Consider the following 23,883-nt stretch of genomic DNA (forward strand, 5'->3'; position numbering starts at 1 on the left):
TTACTTTCGAACTACCCACATCAAGACTGTCCAGGGGAAGAGAGGGTATCCCAAGCTTAGTATCCCTAATTCTAAAATCAGAGTTCAATCTTCTGTAACATGTGATCTCCAGAATTCTATGAGCTGCAGTAAATGTCAAAATTTTTAGAGAAAAAAAAATACTAGTTTTGGAATTGGGTACCTGTAGCTGAACTTTCCCATATGACGAGGAAAAAACCAACTCCACTGACTGACTGTGGCCAGCCAAGGCCAACCTCAGGGGTCGTTCACTAGGCTGCAGTCCCCTTTGGAGCTCTGATTGGATGCCTTCTCAGACACCCCTTTATTTGTTCATCGCTGTGTTTAAAGTAGTCACTAAGGGCACACAGCTCAAGAATCAAAGACCAGCTCTGTCGCCTTCTTGCTACCGTGTTGGGCAAATTACTTCCATCAGCCTAGCTTTGTTCCTCTACACAGTTAATTACTCACAGAGCTGCTGTTGGATTTCAATAATGAAACACGTGGGAAACCCCAGGCACAGAGCCTGGCACACACTGAGTGCTGGATAACACCCTTGCTGTGTTCGTTCCTTACTGATGACACCTGGCCAGGCACTGTCCTAGGTACTAGGGCTACAACAGCAAACAAGGGAGAGCTTGTGGTCTAACAAGGGAAAAGACAAGTTAAGCCACCGTTAGGTACCGTGTGCCGAGCTTCAGTATGGGGCAGGCCAGTATGATGTACAGAAGGGATCCTGACCCAGTCACGCACAGCCACAGAACATTATCTCAAGGAAATGCCGCTAATGCTGTCACCTAAAGGAGGAGAAAGAGCTGGCTAGCTGGGGAAAGGGAGGATACAGTGACCAAGGCAGAAGAGAAATGTGTGCAGAAAGGTCTAGAAGAGGGAGAAGGTACCCCAGCAAGCCTGAGTGTGATTCATGCAGCCAGCAGAGCTGCTTCGAGGCGCACCCTATGCATCCAGGCCAGGGAGTGTGCCCCTCATCTTCTCCACCCTTCTACGGCTCTGTGCATGGACATGCGCAATACAGACTTGAAAACACCACACAAACCAGAGCCACCGGCGGCCTGTGCTCACTGTCCCTTGCCAGGCATCAACTCTGAGAACTGGCAGGCTAACTACAAACGGGAAGGGGCCATACTTCACTTTCAGGCAGTCAAAATTCCGCATAGGAATTTATCAATGAAGCTTTTCAAATCATCATCTACAGTGACTCCAAGCCAGTTTCTACAGCTCAGACATGGCACACTGCTAACTGGTTTTCACCATAGCCAGTTGTGGGAGGAGCAGTGGTACAGGAGACACCAGCAGCAGAGAGCATGATCAGGAGGAGGGGGAGTACAGGTCTCCGCTGGAAGTGTGGGTGGAGGCTGGGCCAGGAACCCCAGGACCGACACTGAATTACTGGAACAGGGAGCTGGCAGCCATGTCCCCTGGCAGAAGTGGGGTAAGGGTCGGGGTCAGGGAGTTCAGAGGCAGAAAGGAGGGCACCAAGTAGGTCAGAGGCTCTGTATCTAGCATGTTATGCTTAAAAAGATACCCTACAGGGTCATCAAGACAGGTAGATGGGGGAACTGGAAAAGGGGAGGTCAGGAAGCAGTGGCTGAAATCAAAGAAACCACAAAACCTCTGAGAAAAAAAAATTACCATCATGTCTCATACACACAAAATAGTCCTGAAGTGAGTTCCAGCTTTTTTTTTTTAAATCTTATTATGGCCCATTTCTACCTGCACAAAACCAAAGTTCAAAGAACTACTCATTTTGAATCATGTCCTACAGACATTAAATTACACCTTAAACATTTTAAAGATTCTTGTTTTAACTCATAATTCTGGATGCTGTACATTAATAAAGCAGCTAATGAGTGAAGGTCGGAGAAAAAGCTAGGATTCCTCCTAGGGGCAAAAAGAGCTAAGAAAGCTTACAGGTCAGTTTCACATGTTTCTAAAAAGAGGTCCCAGGGCTTCCAGACAACCCTGACCTAAGCGCTTCCTTTTCTTTTCAAAGAGGCCATGTCTTTGAGTTGAACAAGAGCCTGGGTGTGGACACACATGATGTATAAGTCACTGAGTAGACTGGGCTATGGATGCAACAAGTTACCACTACATCCAATGGGTAAGCACGTTGGGCAAGGAGATCAGCAGGAGCAGCTATCACAGGGGCTGTGGGCCGTCTCACCACCCTCACGAAATCGAGACAGGTTTAACAGAGAACCGTGAGAATTCAAGTGACATTTAAAAAAAAAAAAAAAGCATGGAAACAGGACACTAAAAGCAGTTCATTTTATAGATATTATAATGCATGGAAACAATGATACCTTTTCAAGAGGATAATCTCCATTTTCCATTATCCAATTAATTCCTGCAGAACTTCACAGAGAAATCAATTCCCAGAAACCCACAAGACACTCTCATTCTTAAGCAAATCAGGATGATGTCCAAAGTGTTCGGTTTGCATTCAAGGAATAACTCAATTAAGTGGCAAATGCTGACCAACCCCTCTCCCAAAAATAAGATGCTGATGCCACCCATTGTGTGAAATTTGAACTGAAAGCTAGGGAACATGCTGAAAATGACTAACGTTTCCTTGTAAGACTAAAACTACACATACCCTGACACCACTTGAGCTACGAATGCCTAGGTATGCAAAGCCACAAAACCTCTAAGGAGAAAATGACTATCCTCTGCCTCAGGAAAAAAGAAAAAAAAATCTTGAAGTGAGTTCTAGCTAGTTTCTTTTCCCCCTAATTGTATTATTGTCCTGGTTTCCACCTTTACAAAATCAAAGCTCCAAGAACAAATATGTGATTTTGAATCATTTTCAATAAACATTAAAAGATATCTTCAATATTTTAAAGACTTGTTCTAAGTCATCATTCTGGAGGCTGTATGTTTACAACATCTCAAACAGGTCAGTTTCAACTTCTGGACATCTTCACTGTCGAAAGAATCCCTTCTCAATCCTACCAACTTCTGCTAGGTTTCTTTAGCTGCTCTCTGATAACAGGCAGCAATCCTGTATATCATAGGGAGAGAGGAAATTTTGGAGAAGCCTATCTAAAAACGTAACTTTTTGAAAAATAACTTTTAAATTTTTATTGTTAGACTTACTGTACTCATTATTTAGAGGGGATTCATAATTAAAATGGAACTTAATTCTTATGCTAATCTCCTATATGATGAAATGCAAATATTCATTGTAATGAAAGTATCTGACCAAAGAAAACCAATTTTGGAATATATACAGCAATTAAGATTGTTAACATTAGAAAGAACAGGTACTTTTATAGTTCAATTTTAAGGTTACATTTCATCGTGGAAAGTCTGATGAAGATAAAATCTTATGGACAGGTAACAGCTTTGGAACCTAAAGGGTCATCTTAGCTTTCTAATTCATATTTGCTTTTCATAAACAAGGAGGAATATTTCCTGATCAAAGAGTAGCAGCACTGCTTTTTATATTAAAAAGGTACCTAATAAACATGGGACCCTATGTTCTTATTTTGGTTTCAGTTTCTGTGGGGAGTAAGGGAAGGAGAGTGGGAAGGGGGAGTGACGTTTACAGAAGCTGGAATACGGAAGTTTTTTGATTGGAAGCAAGTTCTATCAGCTATTGAAAAAAATTTCACCTCAGATTTACATGCAATCATTTAAATCATATCACTTTTCTTAAATAACTTGCCAAAATTAGAATAAAATAAGCACAATCTAATCAAATCCTTCGTGTAGATTCATGATTTTAAAAATTCCACTTACATCCTTCAATGCTCAAGTTATAATAGTTGTTTTCCATCTCCAACAACTTCCGGATTAGCACACCATGTGGAAAGAGAACATATCTATGAGTGTTCTCTATACCACACATCCTGCAAGTCTATGCAGCAATTATAGAATAATATCTTACAGGTGAAGGAAACCCTGGCCAAACCAACAACATCCTACTAACGTGCTTATTTCACCCAATTCTTCAATCCAGATGTAAGGTGAAAAATCCACAGGTAAATAATCAGGATCTCAGATCAACCCAAGACAGGTCTATTTATGCTGACTTTACTTGAACCATTCATTCTTGGACTAGGAAAAGAACACTTGGCATTCAGACTCTAAACTATTGAAAATTCATTGCCCACAATGGCTACCAGCTGGGAGCCATCTGCAGCTGTGTCTCCAAAAGACCAACTCGTGTGTGCTCTGCTTTCCTTGTAACAATAAGAAGGTCCACCTTCACGGAGAAGGCTGTTTCAAGTCACTTCGTGCACTAAGGGATTATGAGTCAATCTGCTGAACCACACCATAAAAGGAGCTAAGGGAGAAAAAAACCAATTAGAAGACTCTGAAAAGTGGGGATGGGAAAGCAGTGAACTTCTCACACAAGGCGGTGTCTCAAAGCTGAGGATGTTTATTTTACTGAGACATTTGAAGCCTCTGTTGTATTTCATTACAAATCCAAGAAATGTCCAATGATTCATCATCCCCAGAACAACTGCCCACATCTGCCTGACATTCACACACACGTCCCAAGTCCTCACAATCATCTTGCAAATCAGATGTGTGACACCTGCTTCACAGTTGAAATCAGGCTTCAAAGAGGTTAAGCAGCAGAGAGGCACATGGCACAGCCCAGCTCGATCCTAAGTCACATGATTCCCTGCACAAGGGCGATTTCTGCCTCACTTGGCTTATGAAGAAAGTGGAAGGCACCAGACACGGTGGGGAGGTCACCGTCTGAACTCTGCCACAAACACTGACGCACTCACTAGCAGTGAGGGGCTGCCCCTCAACACTCTGATCAATTAATAACAAAGTGACTCATAGATGGCTCCAGAATGGTTCAGTCCAGGGAAGTATCCTCATCCTCACGCACGGAGAACGTGGGAAGCATTTTGGTTGTCACAGTGACACCCAGCGGCCAGCACTCCAGATGCGAACAACAAAGGGTGGGAGAACTGACTCAAGATATCCACAGAGACAGTCCTGGCTTTGCACAGTTTTGACATGCATGAATTTCAGTTACCACAGCTCAGTGAAACACTACCAACCCTCAAACAACACAAGTTAACATTACAGTTACCACATTATATTAATTGTGATTGTGAGTGGTTGCATCAAATTACAAATTCCACTGCCAGCTCTTCAGTAGACAAATGGTTACATATATAACAGATGCTCACCTTGACTAGTGACCAATCATGGTGCTTCTTTCAGAGTCTGTCTGCGATTATTCACTGGACATCTGTCATCAGTTCACGCACAGACAGCAAAGCAAGGAATTGTGCTGAACTCTCATCTTTCAGTGGTAAAACCAAGTGACATTTATGAAAAATGGGTAACCAAAAGTGAAAACTGGCCAACAAAGATGAAAGTGCAGCAAAGAAACAAAAAATTATACAGCTGGAATTGAAATTTGAATCAAATGTCAATGGGTGTAAGATCAACAGCTGACATGGGGCACGGTGATGCTGCCGATGTCTGAGAGACTCTGAATACACACAGGAACTCAGCGAGGACAGAGGTATCAACGTAAAGAATGAAAGCTGTTCTGACAAAAAGGATTAAGATGCCCCAGGGGAAGACACACCAGCAAAACACTTCACATAAAAAAGTCTCTGGGAGATATTTCACAATTTTGAAAGTACAAAGGATGAAATAGTTGAATCTGATCCAGATGTATGATTATGACACTTTACTGAGGCACAGAAAATACTCTCTCCCTACTGCAAGTTATACAACAAAAAGAAAGCCAACACTGTTCCAACTCGACAAGTTCTTGACAAGCTTTTTTTTTACAAATGAAAGCACATTCTCAGTATTTCTAATGTTTAAATCAGGTGTTCTGAGTAAATATTAGTTTTTCTATTCTTTTCCACTTTCCTATACATTCATGACTGACAAGAGATTTTTTTTTTTAATGTTTTGACAAAGTTTTAAAGGTTGGAGACCATTCCATTTTCCCATTGACTGCTAAAAGGGCTTCGCACGATTTCGGCTTGCACAGTCGTTCTGAGGGTCCCACATCACTGTACAAGGTGAGGACGACCTTTTATGCCCCACTGAAAATCACTGATAAGGAGTTTCAAACTGTTTATACTGTAGGCAGGTTTAGCTACTTTATTTCAAAAAGTTCGGAGAACTCTTATTTATCAATCAAAACCTAGCTCAAACGTGCCCTCCACTGTGAAAATTCCTCCAACTTTCCCAGTCAGAGGACAGCCTTCTCTCTCCCCTCCCCATTCACACTCTGTAGCAACAATGTTATAGTGCTTATTTCTTCGCTTATGTAACTAATCCCACCAATGAGTTCGGCTCCTGGTGGCCAACAACTGTATCTTCTCCATCTTTAAACATGAGAATCTAGCACTAGGGATCTCAATAAGCACTGGTGACATAATCAGCAGTGATGAAGCAGGCATCAGGAAGGGAAGAGGAGACTCCCTTTACACAAGTCTTTCCAGTTACATAGCACTCGGTGGATTACACAGTATGGCCGTTCCATCTACAAAGGCTCCTTTAACTCATCCAAAACGTGGTATTTTTGAGGAGTATGCTTATCAGAATAAATGAACTGAGTCAATATTCATTAAATGAAAGTCAATTCTAAACCACAGACAGGATTAATTCCCCCAGGGTATATCTGTATTATGACAGAGGAAGCCCACCCCTCAACCAAAATGTCTGAAGCGGTGGGGTAAGTACAGCAAGTGGCAAGTTGGGCCAAGTACAGGCTGTGGAAAGTGGGAAACCTAAGTTCTGTCATTTCTTTTCCGGGCTATGGTTGGCACAGCCGTGGGGGAAGGGAGCACGCCCACTCATTTTAAAACATGAGCCAGATTTTTGTGTTAAATCTCCTTATTTCTAAACGTTGGGACTCATTTCAATTATGTAAAAACACTTAGTAGGCAAGAAAAAAACCTAGTTTCCACTTTTTGATCTATGCACCAAACCAAGGAGAATTTTCAGGGCATATGAGTGAGTTATTCATGACGGCCTACAATGTTAGTGAAAATTTGGTTTCTTGATTCCTCTGAGACATAATGATCTGTGATTCTTCAGGCTATTTCATTCTCCAAGTATCACTTTATTATAATTGTTCAGAAGGATTACGCAGATCTCTACATGACATCATGAGTAGCTATAAAGAGATTTATTACATTTGAACTATCAAATTCTAACATTTGTGTAACTTGAGTGTAACAGCATACAGCTTGGGGAAGGGGGGATGCAATGCTATTGATATATTTAATGAAATTAAGTTACCAACCTTTGATCGTTAATTTTCTAACCTCCAATTTTTCATATGCCTAGTTACTCCATTCATATGAATCCACATTAAATACTTCTTTAGGCAATACATTATACCACCCAGCTCATCTTACTCTTCTTAGAGCAACAACCTTACTTAGCTTAGTCATCCCTGAAGGCACTGACGTTGGTGAGAAATGGCAGATCAATACAATAGCACAATGTCCTTGAAACATCAAGAAGAGGTAAAACTCCATGCAGGCTGTGCTACTGCAGCAACTCCACATGGAGTGTGCTCTGTGGATGAATACAACAAAAGTTTATTTCTCTCTCATGTTGAATGGCCTGCCTGAGTCAGCAAGGGGCTTGGCTCTACACAATCATTCAGGGACCCAAGCTGATGGAGGCCCTTCCACTTTACAGCTGCCCATCTGGAGTCCATGGCCCCCTCAGTCTCCCTTTGGGAGAAAAACAGGAAGAATCCTGCATTGATCTTTTACTGCCCTGGCCTAAAAGGAAAACACACCACCTCCCTCACAGTCCGCTGGCCATGACTACGTATCTAGCTCTGCAGACCCAAAGGAAACCGGGACATGCAAGGGGCACCTAGAATATTTGCTGGGCATTACTGCCTCTGCAAGATAGTTCTTTAAAAGATTCAGCATCAGTTAGTCCGAGATCTTATTCCAAGATACAATCTTCCCTTGCTCTTTTCAGACACGCAGCCTTTTAAGCCTGTCTCCACCTTGATATCTCACTAGCTCCTTAGACGTGTTTAAACCGAACACAATCTCTTCTCCATGCAACTGGGCATGGTAAGTTGCCTACCCAGGGTCCAAAACTCAACCCACTTATCTAAGACAGATGTCACTCCCATTGCCAGGGACCGGCTTAAAAATAGGCATGCTAAAACTCAACAACAAAAAAACAAACAACTTGATCCAAAAATGGGCAAAGAATCTGAATAGGTATTTCTCCAATAAAGATATACAAAATGGATAATAAGCACATGAAAAGATGTTCAACACCACTGAACACTGGGGAAATGCAACTCAAAAGTATAATGAGATACCACTTCATATCCAATCTGGATAGTTACTAAAAAAAGTAACAAGTGTTGAAAAGAATGTGGCTAAATGGACCTCTTGTGCACTACTGGTGAAAATGTAACACGGTACAGCTACTGTGGAAAACAGTATGACAGTTCCTCAAAGAATTAAAAATAGAATTAACATATGATTTAGCAATTCCACTTCTGGGTATATACCCAGAAGAACTGAAATCAGGGTGTTGGAGAAACATCTGTACTTCCATGTATCAACCATGTTCATAGCAGCACTATTCAAAAGAGTTAAAATGTGAAAACCCAAATGTCCATCACTGGATGAATGGATGAACAAAATGTGATATATACATACAATGAAGTATTCAGCCTTAAAAAGGAAGGAAATCCTAACTTATGCTACAACGTGGATGAACCTCGAAGACATCATGCTAGGTGAAATAAACCAGTCACAAAAATACAAATCCTGTGTGACTCCATTTATATGAGAAACTTGAAGAGTCATAATCACAGAGTCAGCAGTAGAACAGTGGTTTCTAGGGGCTGTGGGGAGAAAGCAAAGGGGAGTTATTATTTAATGGGTATAGAGTTTCAATACTTTTTGAAAAGAACTACAGAGCTGGATGGTGGTGAGGAAGGTATTTAATACCATTGAACGGTACAATTAAAAATGGTTAAGATGGAGTGACATCAGCATTATGGTGGCATGAGATGCTCCCTCTGTCTCTCCCCTTTAATCTACAGCTAGTGAAACACCTGTAACTCAACAAAGGTTCCTCTGCCCAGCACACCAGGCCACCAGAGACATCCACACGTCTGCATACCTAAAGGTGAGTGGACTGGGACACATGGAGGAGGTGAGACCAGGGAAGCAGCAGAGGTAGCATCCATGATCTTGGCCCTCAGCCGCAGAGGCTGAGCCAGCAAAACCAGAGAACTCAGCAGCAGGAGAGGCAGTGGACAAGGCTCTGGCCTCCCAGGTGCAAGTGCACTTGTAGCCAGGGGACTGGGCAGCTGCAGAAGCAGAGCCTACAACCCTGGTGCAGTACCCACATCCTCAGCCCCCTCAACATGCAACAACAGTGCCTATGAACCCCAAACCCTGGATGCAGAGAGGTATTCATGACCCCAACTCACCTCCCCATCCTTTCTTCTCCACCTGCTGCAGCAGCAGTGCCTGCAACCCAGGTGACCCAGACATGGTGGAGGTGCCCACCCTCCCACTATTCCCAGCAGTGACACCAGCAGCAGCAAGGCACCAGCAACCCCAGAGGCACAAACAGCGACAATGAGGGCATCAGGAGACATAACTGACAGAGAGGCAGTGGAGGATGGCAAGTGCCAATTCTCAAGATAGCCAAAGGCAGCTCAGGTAAGAAAAATACAAAACTTGTGATACGGCGCCATCTACTGAAAGAAAAGCCTCTAATTACAAACCTGTTGAATTGTTAGAATCAAGTGGAAAAAAAAGCATTACCTAAGGAAGAAAGGTATTCATTCACTACTTCAAATGCACCAGCAGAGGAACAACTCATCAAGCATCGTGAAAAACCATGGTAATATAGTATTGCAAAAAGAAAATGACAATTCTCCAGAAACCAAACTTAAAGTCATTTCTTAAAGGAATACTGAAATCTGAATGACAGAGAATTTAAAGTACCTACTCATGAAGAAACTCAGTGATGTATGAGAAAACTCAGAAAGGTAGTCCAATGGTCTCAGGAATAAAACTTGTGAATGGAAACAATACTTTAGCAAAGAGACTGAAACTCTAAAATTTTAAAGAACTAAACAAATTCTGGACTGAAGAACTCAATAAATGAGGCTTTTTTTTTTTAGAAAAACACATTAGAAAGCACTGGAAACAGAGCAGACCATATGGAAGACAGAATTAGTAAGTATGAATACTGAAATCTAGAAATTACCCAGGAGAGAAGGCTAAGATTTTGTTTCTAGTGAAGAAATTTGGAAAAAAAATCTTGACTCCATTAGGAAGGGTAAGATGTATCAGAAGGGCAAGATAAAATTAATGAGTATCCCAGAAGGAGAAGGGAAGGGGAAGGGAGCAGAGAGTTTATTTAAAGAAATAACAGCAATGGAATACTACTCAGCCCTGAAAAATAAAATAATGTCATCTGCAGCAACATGGATGGAACTGGAATTGTCATTCTAAGTGAAGTAAGCCAGAAAGAGAAAGAAAATAACCATATTACTCATATGCAGAATCTTAAAAAAAAAGACAATCTTATTTACAAAACAGAAACAGACTCATAGACATAGAAAACAAACTTATAGTTATCAGTGGGGAAAGGGGGTGGGAAGGAATAAATTAGGAGTTTGAGATTTGCAGATACTAACTACTATATATAAACAAGTTTCTTCTGTATATAGCACAGGGCACTATATTCAATATCTTATAGTAATCTATAATGAATATATGTATGTATATGTATGACTGAACTATTATGCTGCACACCAGAAACTGACACAAAATTGTAAACTGAGTATACTTCTATAAAAAAAGAAAAAGAAAAAGAAATAAAAGCTGAGAACTCCCCAAACCTGGGGAAGAAACTGGATATACAAGTCAATGAAGCCAAGAGGATATCTAGCTTGATGCAAAAAATACCTTCACCAAGACACATTACATTAAAACTGTCAAAAGTCAATGCCAAAGAATAAATTTTAAAGGCAGCCAGGGAGGAAAAAAGACCATAACCTAGAAAGAACCCCCATTAAGCTATAAGCAGATTTCTCAGAAGAAACTCTACAGGCCAGAGAGTAGAATGACATAATCAAAGTATTGAGAGATAAAATACTGTCAGCCAAGAACATTCTATCCAGCAGTTATCCTTCATAGATAAGGAAAAATAAAGGCATTCCCAGCAAACATACTTTAAGAGAGTTCATTACTAGACCTGTCTTACAAGAAATGTTGAAAGGAGCTCTTCTCCCTGGAACGAAAAGGCAAAAGTACACAAAACTTTTAAGTAAGGTGATAATCAGACAGGAAAAATCAGAAAAATGCAACTCTGTATCAGAGTAATTGTTAAACACTAAATTATAACCTAAAGGTTAAAGGGGGGAAAGCAGTTTAAAAAAAAACTATAGCTACTTGATTTGGTATCAAATTCACAACATAAAAAGGGTAACTTGAGACAACAAAAACATAAAAGGAGAAGAGGAAAAGAACAGAACCCATAGACATAAATGAAGGTAAGATGCTATCCACATAAAAAAGACTATTTTAGCCATGAAACATTTTATACAAATCTCATGGTAACCACAAAACATAAATCTAGAGCAGAAACATAAAAGAGAAAACTGAGAAAAATATTATAGAAAACTGCCAAAATAAAATGGCAGTCAGAAAAACACAACGGAAAAGAAAAAAGGAGATGCAGAACAACCAGAAAACGAAAGCTAAAATGGCAGCACTGAGTCCTCATATATCAATAATCACTCTAAATGTAAATGGATTAATTTAATTATGTAAAATGTAAATGGATTAATTAAATCACCAATCCAAAGACACAAAGTGACTAGACAGATGGAGTAAAAAACAACACTCAACTATATGCTGCCTCCAGGAGACTCATCTCAGCTCTAAAGACAAACACAGGATCAAAGTGAAGGGATGAAAGATGATACCAACCAAATGGCAGCCAAAAGAAAGAGGGTACAGCCATACTCACATGAGACAAAACAGACAAGAAAGGTACAAGAGACAAAGATGGACATAATATAATGAAAAAGGGGACAAATGATCAAAAAGACACAACAGTTATTAATACATATGTACCTAACATAGGAGCACCAAAGCATACAAAGCAATTATTAAAAGACCCAAAAGGGGAAATTGATAGCAATGTAATAATAGTAGGGGACTTTAAAATCCCTCTTTTATCAAGGGGTAGATCATCCAGACAAAAAGTCAACAAGGAGACAGCAGCCTTAAATAAAACATTAGACCAGATGGACTTAGATTTATACAGAATATTCCATCCAAACGCAGCAGAATATACATTCTTCTCAAATGCATATGTCGGGACACAAAACAATTCTCAATACATTTATAACACTGATATCATATCAAGCATCTTTTCCAGCCACAATGGTATAAAGCTAGAAATTGATCACAAGAAGAAAGCTAGAAAAATCACAAATATGTGGAAACTAAACAACATGCTACTTAACTATTGGGTCAATGAAACAACAAAAAGAAAAATTTAAAAATGCCTGAAGACAAATAAAAATTAAAATATGACATAACAAAATCTACGGGACGCAGCAAAAGAGGAACTAAAAGAGAAGTTTATAGAAATACAAGCCCACCTCAAAAACGAACAAAAAATTTCAAATAAACAGTCTAATCTTATACCTAAAGATCAATGAAGCTAAAAGCTGATTCTTTGAAAAGATAAACAAAATTGGCAAACCTTTAGCTACACCCAGCAAGAAAAAAAGAGAGGCTCTAATAAATAAAATCAGAAATGAAAAAAGAGAAATTACAAAAACATAGCACAGAAATATAAAGGATTATAAGAAAATACTATGAACAGCTATATGCTAACAAATTAGACAACCTAGAAGAAATGGATAAATTCTTAGACCCATACAACTTTTCAAGACCAAATCACAAAGAAAGGGAAAATCTGAATAGATCAATCACTAGTAAGGAGATTAAAACAGCAGTCAAAAACATTCCAAAAAACAGAAGTCCAGGACCAGACAGCTTCCCTGGTGAACTCTACCAAACATTCAAAGGAAATTAAATACCTATCCTCAAACTCTTCCAAAAAAGTGAAGAGGAGAAAAAGTCTCCTAACTCATTTTACAAGGCCAACATCACCCCGATACCAAAAGTGAAGACAACACATGGAAAAGAAAACTGCAGGCCAATATCTCTGATAAAGATAGATGAAAAAAATCCTCAATAAAAGTATCAGGAAACCAAATACAGCAATACATTAAAAGGATCACACCATGATCAAGTGGGACTTACTACAGGGAATCAAGGGTGTTTCAACATCTGCAAATCAATCCATGTGATACACCACAGTAGCCAAATAGAAGATAAAAATCATGATCATCTAAATAGAGGCAGAAAAAGCACTCAACAAGATGCAACCCCCATTTACGATTTTTAAAAAACTCTCAATGAAACGAGTATACAGGAACATACCTCTATACACACACACACACACACACACACACATTATATATGACAACCCAGAGCTAACATCATCCTCAATGGTGAAAAACAAAAGTTATTCCTCTAATATCAAGAACAAGACAAGGATGGCCATTCTTATTCAGCACAGTATTGGAAGTCCTAGCCAGAGCAATTAGGCAATAAAAAGATATAAAAGGCATCCAAATTGAAAAAGAAGAAGTAAAATTGTCACTATTTGTAGATGACATGATTTTATACAAAGAAAATCATAAAGGCTCTACCAAAACACTGTTAGAAATAACAAATACAGTAAAGTTACAGGGTACAAAATCAATATACAAAAATCTGTTACATTTCTGGACACTAATAATGAACTGTGATAAAGAGAAACTGAGAAAACAATCTCATTTACAATCACAACAAAACTAACAAAATACCTTAGGTTAAATTTAATCAAGGAGGTGTAAGACCTGTACACTAAAAACTGTAAGACACTGCTGAAAGAAACTGAAGAAGACATAAAGAACTGAAAAGACATTCTGTGCTCACTGGACTGGAAGAATTAACACTGTTAAAACGTCTACATTACCTAAAGTAATCTACAGATTCAATGCAATCCCAACAATATTTTTCACAGAAATACAAAAAACAATCCTAAAATTTGTATGGAATCAAAAAGATGCCAAATAGCCACAGGAATTCTAGGGGGAAAAAAAAGAACAAAGTTGGAGGGAGCACACACTTTTATTTCAAATTATACTACGAAGCCATAGTAATCAAAACAACATGGTGTTGGCAGAAAAACAGACACATAGATCAAAGGAACAGAACTGGGAGCCCAGAAATAAGCCTACACATATATGGACAATAAATTTATGGTAAAGGAGCAAAGAACACAGGATAGCCTCTTCAATAAATGGTGCTGGAGAAACTGGGCAGCTACATGCAAAAGAATGAAACTAGACCACTATCTTACACATAAACAAAAATTAACTCAAAATGGATTAAACACTTAAATCTAAGACCTGACATCATAAAAAACCTACAAGAAAACACAGGCAGTATGCAACTGGACACCAGACTTAGCAGTATCTTTCTTGATATGTCTCCTCAGACAAGGGAAACAAAAGCAACCACAAACAAATGAGACTACATCGAACTGAAAAGCATCTACACAACAAAGGAAACCATTAATAAAATGAAAAGATGACCTACTAAATGAAAGAAAGTATTTGCAAATCATTTATTTGATAAGCGATTAATACCTAAAATATATAAAGAACTCATAAAATTCAATAACAACAAAACCAACCTGATTAAAAAGTGCACAGAGGATTTGAACAGACATTTTTCCAAAGAAGACATACATATGGCCAACAGGCATATGAAAGATGCTTGACATCACTAATTATTAGGGAAATGCAGATCAAAACCACAATGAGATATTATCTCTTGCCCATTAGAATGGATATTATCAAAAAGGCAGGAAATAACAAGTGGTGGTGGAGAAGATGTGGAGAAAGGGGAACCTCCATACACTGTTGATGGGAATGTAAACTGGTGCAGTCACTATGGAAAACCGTAAGGAGAGTCCTCAAAAAATTAAGAATAGAATTATCATACGATACAGCTATTCCACTTCTGGGTATTTATGCAACGAATATGAAACCACTAATTAAAAAAGATACACTCGCCCTTATGTTCATGGCAGCATTATTTACAATAGCCAAGATATGGAAACAACCTAAGTGCCCATGGACAGAAGAATGGAATATATACAATGGACTACTACATAGCCGTTATGTCTAGAAGAGCCAAGCGAGGAATTGTGGGGAATGAATGGGAACAGTGCATGCTTTTAATTCAGATGTACATTCCACAAAGGAAAGAAAAAGACATATGAAAATTACTCATTTCCCCCAAACAAATATACCTTCTCTCATTTTCTTGGAATTCACTGCCCTCCCAATCACCTTTCCCCTTGACTTCCAGACAGGGGTACAAGAATTATTCTAGTCCACCTTGAGAAAATCAACAGTCTCACAACAAGGATAAATGGTAATGGACACTGGACCTCAGTGTCAGGGAAATAACAGTGCGTGGCAGGGGGGTGGGACAAACAGAGCACCTGTCCTGCCCAGGGCTACCATCACCAGCTCCAATGGGCATGTACAGGAGCTGGCCCAACGCACCCACCCTCTCAGATTTTTCAAGAAAAGCTACCAAACCAGATTGGTATGTAAAATCTCCTTGCTTTTAAATGTTGGCAGATACATAACATATCAAAAATCACTACTCAGACGAATACAGTGTGGACTTAATGAAACAGGCTTGTATGCCAAATACAACCAGCAAGCTACCTGTCCATTTCCTGTTTACCTCAGTTAAATTAAAAGAAGCTCAACAGGAAAGGGGCAGTATCCAAAAGAGTGCATAGATGGTGCTGCTACCAGAATCAGAAAACGCAGTGCCTTAGGTATTTTATACCTAGCTAGGCTTTGATCTTAGGGAGAATGAGAGTGAACAGACAGCTTTGGAGCCCAGCACCTGACTTCTGGTCAAGGGTGTACGGTGGGGAGGCCTAGGGTTAAAAGCTGCTGGGAAACTGAGGCCAATTAACACAAAGTTGTACATGAATCCCCTGGCACATGGCAGGATTTTAAAAGCCACTAGACTTTCCTGAATTAACACTGGAAATTATTCCTTCCAAGAGGATGCCAGAAAAATAAAGTGTTACCCCTCCTAATTCATACAGTGTGGTAGAAAATATCTCCTGTACTCCAAATGTATTTTTCTGCAAAAGTAATTTTAAATCTTTCTGATATAGGAAAATGTGTGGAGCCCATAAAAAGTTATGAGTAACATTCAAAGAATTCACACATTTCAAAAATGAATTTAATTGATTATGAAAATTTCCAAAGAAGTTTCTCTGGAGGCTGTAGCTCACTAATGATGTCACAAGGGAGACGTGGAAAGACAAACATGCAGATGTAGTAGGATTTCACTAATCCGCAACAGTGCAGAATCACATTTAGCAGTATTTCAGATTTCTTCATGTGATTCTTGGAGTGAAAGTTTCAAAACAGTTTTTGCTTTGTGAATTTTTAGGTTCTTAAAGATCCAAGGAGAATCCAATTAAAAAGCACTAAACTTTCCAAATGCTAATTTCAAGAAATTAAGATTCTCTCAATACATCCTCAGTTTCCAGCACCTAGCCACATCTGATAAAATGGCATATAATTATCACATTATGAAATGCGAACCCGTTGGTGAGGTATACTTTCACAGCCATGAATTCATTTACAAGACAAGATGAGTGTGGGACTCTATCCTCAACTGATGGGATGACAATGGCAGGCAAACACAGGTCTGGCCACTGCTCTCACAAGGCTGAGCGTATAGTCAGGAAAACAACCAACCAAACAACCCTTACCAATGTATAATTACACAGAACAAGACCTTTCATGAAAGAAATCTAGAAGTTGCAATGATATCACCTAATAAAGGGATGTCACGTAGTCTGTAACAGGGAAAGCTACCTTGAAAAAGTAAGCCATGGTATGGAGCATGGCTACATCAAAGGGGGTAACATGAATCATGCCAGGGAGAAAGATCAGCTTTCATTCATGTACAAATATTTACTACACGTCAAACATGTGCCAGTCATCATGTGAAACATTAGGTATATTATAGCGAATAGAATTTAAACACTCCCTGGTCACATTTATAATTTACTGTGGGAAATGAACAAATTTTTTAACAAAATAAGTCTACTTCAGGAAATGGAGAAAGGAGGGGAAGAAATCATTTTTTAAAGTGGGAGAGGGGTTAAAAAAGAACAGGATGCTCTGAATCAGAACAATAACAGGGTGTGTACTTTACACTGGGTGGGACAATCTCTCCAACGAAGGGTCAGGTCATTTAAGCCAAGACTTGAAGGATGTTAAGAATATATAAAGCTCAAAAGACTAGGAATAGACTTACCATATGACCCAGGAATCCCTCTCCTGGGCATATATCCAGAAGGAACCCTACTTCAAAATGACACCTGCACCCCAATGTTCATAGCAGCACTATTTACAATAGCCAAGACATGGAAACAGCCTAAATGTCCATTGACAAATGACTGAATAAAGAAGGTGTGGTATATTTATACAATGGAATACTATTCAGCCATAAAAATGACAACATAACACCATTTGCAGCAACATGGATGCCCCTGGAGAATGCCATTCTAAGTGAAGTAAGCCAGAAAGAGAAAGAAAAACACCATATGAGATCGCTCATATGTGGAATCTAAAAAGAGAAAAAAAAAAGAACATAAATACAAAACAGAAACAGACTCAGAGACATAGAATACAAACTTGTGGTTGCCAGTGGGGATGGGGGTGGGAAGGGACAGACTGGGAGTTCAAAATTTGAAGATACTGACAGGCATATGTAGAATAGATAAACAAGATTATACTGTACAGCACAGGGAAATATATACAAGATCTGGTGGTACCTCATAGTGAAAAAGAATGCGATAATGAATATATATGTGTTCATGTATAACTGAAAAATTGTGCTCTACACTGGAAATTGACACAACATTGTAAACTGACTATAATTCAATAAAATTATACACACACACACACACACACATATATGTATATAAAGGACATCTCAGACAGAGAGTACAATGCAGCACAAAAGCCCTGAAGCAGGAGGGAACTCAGTGTTAAAGGAATTGAAAGACCAGAAAGGAAGGAGAAAGTGGCAACAGATGAGATGCAGAGAGAAGTAAGGGCCAACTTCATACAAAGCCTGGAAAGTCATGAGAAAGAGTCTGGATCTTATTCTCAGAGCACTAGGAAGGCAATGAAGGGTTCCAAGCTTTGGAGGAACATGACTGAATCTGTGTTTTAAAGAACACGCTGAAGGGGGCAGGACTGGCAGTAGACAGATGAGTTAGGAGGACACTGCAGTTGCCGGGCAAGAGATGACAGGAGCATGGAGAAGGGTTAGGATGGCACAACGAAGAAAAGTCAATCAAATCCACATGTACTGAGGGCAGAACGCACAAGACTACTGACTGATTTGATTGGGGAGGTGGGAAGGAAAGGAAGTTATTAAGTTATCAACCACATCTCTGGTTTAAATAACTGGATAGCTGGTGCCATCAATGAAGAAAGGAGAAGAAGCAATGAGACTGAGGAAGTTAAGAGTTAAGTTTTAGATAAGTTGTATTTTTAAAGTCTATGAGCCACTGAAGTAGATTTCCATCCAAGTGGAAATATCAAGCTAAAGTTTTAAGAATCTAGTGATCAAAGGGGGAAAAAATCTAATTGAAAACATAAATTTGGAATTGGATAGATGACATTTAAGGTCATGGAAACTGAGGGAGGGCACCAAGAAGAGACAAAGCAGAATGGCAGCTGGAAGGAACTGGGGGTACAGGAAATGGCAGGTATTATTTCATGGTTATGGAGTTTTACTTTGAGAAGCTGGAAAAGTATTGCATGTAGATGGTGGTGATGGTTGCAAAACAATGTGAATATACTTAATGCCACTTAAACGTGGCTGAAGTTTTATGGTAAATTTTATGCTATGTATCTGCTACTACAATTAAAACAAAACAAACAAAACAAAACAAAAAAACACCTAAACCTTGAGAAACTCCAGCATTCAGACAATGGGCAGAATAGGAGATGCTGAAAAGTCAGAGGTAATGAGCTTCCAGAATATGGCAGATGAAGTCACAGAAAATGAATGAAAAACTCAAGGCTGATCTGCACACAGGAGTGTCCCTGAGGGGAAAAAGAAAAGAACTGAAAGCTACTGAGAAATCAAATCGGATGAAGACTTTTAAGTATTCTTTGGATTTCTGAAACACCAAGATCAGGGTAACCTTGACATAATCAATTTAGTGGAAGACCGAGCACAGGAGTTGGTGTGACTTGAGAAATGAGAATGGGGTTTGAAAAAGGAGAATTATCATTAGTGGACAATTCTTTCAAGTTTTGATTATAAAAAAGCAGCAGAAAAAACAAGACAGTGGCTGGAGGGGAATGTGAGATTAAGGGAAGTCTGGCAGTTGCAAACAGCCTACCCCAGTGTTGACTTTCTCCCAGTTAGAATCTCCAGTTTTTAGCTGGGAATATGGAGCTAACCTAAGTACTCGGCCTTCCTTGAAAACAGGTGTGGCCAGGTAACTACGTTCTGCCCAGGGAAACGTTAGCCGACTCCAGGAGGTCTCACCATCCAAACAGTGACTGTCTCGTGTCCTTTCTTCCATCCTGCTGATTGGACCACGACGTCTGAAGTTCCAATCTGGATTATGAAGATAAGGGCCACAGTCTCGGAGTGTGAAACTGTACAGGCAGAATCCTTTCAGGAGAAATAATCTTCCAGCTTACTTAAACAACCATCATTGTGCTTTGCTTTCACTTTCCATTTCCACAGATAATTCTAATCCCAACTAATACAGGCAGTTTGGGTCTGTTTTTAATACGGGAGACACTAAAACACAACTGTGTAAGTGGGAATGATGTGATCAAAGAGACATTCCAAGACAGAGGAAGATGAAGTCTAAGGTGAGAAGCACGTGGGATGTGCAGACCCAGCATGGTTAGAAATGTAAGAACCAGGGAAGATACGGGAGTCAATCAATGCAGAGCCTTGCAAACTAAGGATTTTACTTTTTTATCCTAGGAGCAATGGGAAACAACTAGACGTTTTTAATAGGTAAATAATGTGATCGAATGTGTATTTTTTCAAAGATCTTTGACAGTAGTTTGGAGAAAGTAATGGAGAACCAGGAGAAGTGGCAAGGAGCCCAGTTAGGAGGTTATTTTGGCAACCCAGAGGAAAATGGTGACAGCTTCCAACAGGATAGTGATCATGGCACAATGCAAAGTGAGTAGACACGAAGAAGACAGTACTGGCAGGACTTTGTATCTGACTATGGCTGAGAGATCAGGGACGGCGGCAGTCGAGAACGGCACCCGAGGTTATGAGTCGGACAGCACTGCGCAGGGTGGTGCCACTCACTGACACAGGGACTCATGGAGAAGAGACACATTCAGGTGAGCTCAATTTTGAGCACACTAATTTTCAAGTCCCCGAGTTAATCAAATGGAAATACCCAGCAAGTAAATGACTTGTTCTCAGCAGCTTTGTTCATAATAGTCAAAAACGGGAAGCAGCCAGTGTCTATAAACAAGGAAATAAACTCTGGTAGGTTCCATACAGTGTAATACAACTCATTAATAAAGATGAATGAATTACTGATATACGTGACAATATGGATGAAACCCCAAGAACATTATGCTCAGAAAGTCTTACACCATACAGTACATATGGCAGATCTCAATTTATATAATACTCTAGAACAAAAAAGGTCACTGATTAAAAAAAAAAAAACTCAGAGTGGCTGCCACAGTGGGTGGGGTAGGAGACTCAAGGGAGTTTGGGGAAGGGGTAGGAGAAAACTTCAAGTCGTAGTCTATATCTTCCTAAGACTTGGGGTTACTGGGATGTGTATGTTTGTCAAAACATATTGAATGCTACACTTACTCTAAATTTAACAGCAACAAAACACTAGGAATAAATATCAAATGCCAGTTACTGGTATGCACAGTGAAGGGCTGAAGTGTGCTGATGTCTGCACATCCATCTGAAATGCATCAAAAAGTAAAATGGACGGATCAATAAACAGAAAGATGGACAGATGGATCCACATGTGATGAAGGAAGTATGGAAAAAGTAGCTACAGAAGGTAGGTAGTGGGTATATGGTAGCCCTTGCGTCATCCTTTGAAATTTTTTGTATTTTTTATAATAAAATGGTAGAAAAGCCTTAAGTAACCAAACCACATTTCTTTAAAAGCATTACCTGCAACTTCACAGTATTACAGACATGCGTACCCCTCCCTCCCTCCTTCCCTTCACCTCCTCCCTTTCATTGTGAATCCATGAATGTTTACTACTAAGGCATTTGTAACCAGTTCAGTCACCAAGAAAACTAGTATTTTATGCTGCCTGAAGTCATCAAGGGCCCAAAATATGTACTTTTCAGAAAAAGAGTCAAATAGAAATATTTTAATGCACTTTAAGCAATGAAACAATAATTCAGGAGGAAAATGGGGAAAGTTCCAGCTAATATACGGAAAATAATGGTCACTCTGAATTATGTAACATTTTAAGGGATACTATTTTCTTATTTTCATACATTGGACCTATTTAACAAGTATGTAACTACTACTGGCATACTGAATGTCACATTATGTTACTTAGTAACGTATTTTTTAAGTTTCCCTAGGAATACTGTTTATATTCTCAATGTACACTATCAAACACAAATGTTTTACTTAAAACTCCTAGATCTTTCTTTGCAAAAAAAATTAGCAACTATAAAATTATTAAAGGCTTAAATTCTACCAAAAATTTATCTTCAAAAAATAAAGTCAAATTGTCCCCTTTTTCCCCCTGCAAAGGAGTTTACTGGGGATAATTCAACCAAAGAAGTACAGCAGGAACTTGTGAGTTAAAAACGAGGTGGTTGCCAGGGCTGTGGGGCTGGGACCTGGACGGGCATGACAGCCTGACTGGTCTCCAGGAGCAAGAGAAGCTGCGGACTGGAGTTTGCACATGGGCGTCGGCCGAGGTGTTCTGGAGGACAATGACGGTGCTGATGGAGGAGGCCAAGAAGGGCAGGTAGAGGTGGAAGAGCAGACAGAGTGTCTACTGTGTAGCTGAACAGCACCCACAGGTCTACCAAGTGTTGCTTCTGAGTCTCACGTTCCTAGCGGCCCTTGTTGATGCAAGACATCCGTTTAACTGTCTCTCTGGTCTCTGGCACCTTCAGGGCAGGCAGGTGGCCGGGGGTGAGACCTAGACCCTTGTTTCCCTCCTGGTGTGCAGTGGGGCAGCATTTCCTTGGGCTGGTGCAACATAGAAACAGAGAGCGGCCCCCCAAGGCATAGGTGGGGGCCAGGTACAACAAGCAGGTGGTGAACACGGTCTCCAGCAGGCTGACCTGCACCATCAGAGATAAACAGGGCCAAGCAGACACTGATGAGGGCATGCTAGTGGCCAGGAATAAGTCATTCATCATGGGTAGAAAGATAACATGGTCCTGCACAAGCGTCATCTGGAATGGGGCACAACTCTCACCTTCCGCCAGCACTTAGAAGCTAAAGGCATTGATGACAAGCAGAAAGCCACTGGTTTACCAGAAGGCTCATCACGTAGAGGCTTGACCTGTGCCTGGTGGCCACTGGTTTAGATGAAAGCGCCAAAGGTGAGTGTGAAGCTCTGCTCATCAATGGGGAAATAGAAGATGTCCAGGTTTCAGATGCTGACCACCCATAGTGGCTTACCATATCTGATGGACCTTCGCTGTTGACACAAGCCCTGAGACCTGCAGGCACCCGATCCACATCCACAAACTCCTCAGTGAAGGTATCTGGAAGCCACAGGTTCTCAGCTGCCATGCTGCACTTCCTGACATCCCCACATTCCTCTGGGTTCCACCTGATCAACGGGTTGTACTAGATTCTATTTAGCCACAGGAACGATGTCATCATGTGAAGCTGTGCGTCCACTTTCAGGACAGCAGACAGAGTGAAGAAGATGCTGACGTGAGTGGGGACGCTGTGGTTGATGTATGGAAGGAAGCATTTCTGTCAAACACTGCTGGACCACAGGATCTATCCCATGCTGGTCAAGACCTAAGTCACTAGTAATAAAAGTGTCTCTCTTTTTTGGAGCAGCAGGTAGAGAATGAGGCAGAGGAAGAACCCTTCCCCACGGAGCCAACCTCTTTCCATCTTCTGCGCCTTGGTTCTTCTCTGGACACCTAAGTGACAATGTTGACTTGAATAGACCACAGGCCACACCTTGAGCCCTAAGCTCAAATTACCCTTTTAATTAAAAAATTTAACTAAACTGTATTTTCAAAACCAATAAAAAACTAAAAGGCTCAATATCTACTCTCATTCAAACAATCCTTACAGAGAGCTTACTATGTGGCAAGCACTACTGTAGATACTACACAAGAAAAGAGTTTTCACTTAGTAGCACAAGTATTTTAATTACATATTCATAAACACGGCTTAGGAAACTATGATTTATTGCCCACTGTCAGCAGTGAGGATTTTAACATATAGTCTGGTGAATATTCTAAGACAAATAGCTTTCCTAACTGCTCACGCTATCAGCTTGGACTTTTACTGTATAAAACTTTTTACAATCCTTTTAAACTCCAAAAGAAAGGTTTATTAATCCCTCAAGTAAACATCTAGACACTATCTCTTCTTAGAACCCTACTGTTAAAGAAAAAAGAAACAGCTATGTGAGCACAAGGCTGGTCCCAAGTTCTCAGTTTTTAAATTCTTCTTTGGTCTGATCAGAAAAATTATTGA

The 23,883-nt window shown here is 40.0% G+C and overlaps 1 protein-coding gene across 6 annotated transcripts in view; it reads right to left on the minus strand.

Annotated features, from left to right (window-relative positions):
- The window catches only part of BICC1 (BicC family RNA binding protein 1), a 330,629-nt gene that overhangs the window by 107,413 nt on the left and 199,333 nt on the right, over positions 1–23,883 (minus strand). Inside the window, exon 1 of one of the 6 annotated variants that reach the window (XM_072971492.1) lies at positions 182–215. The exons of the other annotated variants lie outside the window; for them this stretch is intronic. The gene's annotated coding sequence lies outside the window, so the exon portion shown is untranslated. Of the gene's footprint in view, positions 1–181; positions 216–23,883 lie in introns of those variants that run through there. 6 annotated transcript variants of the gene reach the window in all.

Source organism: Vicugna pacos, chromosome 11, assembly GCF_048564905.1.
Source record: "Vicugna pacos chromosome 11, VicPac4, whole genome shotgun sequence".
NCBI lineage: Eukaryota > Metazoa > Chordata > Mammalia > Artiodactyla > Camelidae > Vicugna > Vicugna pacos.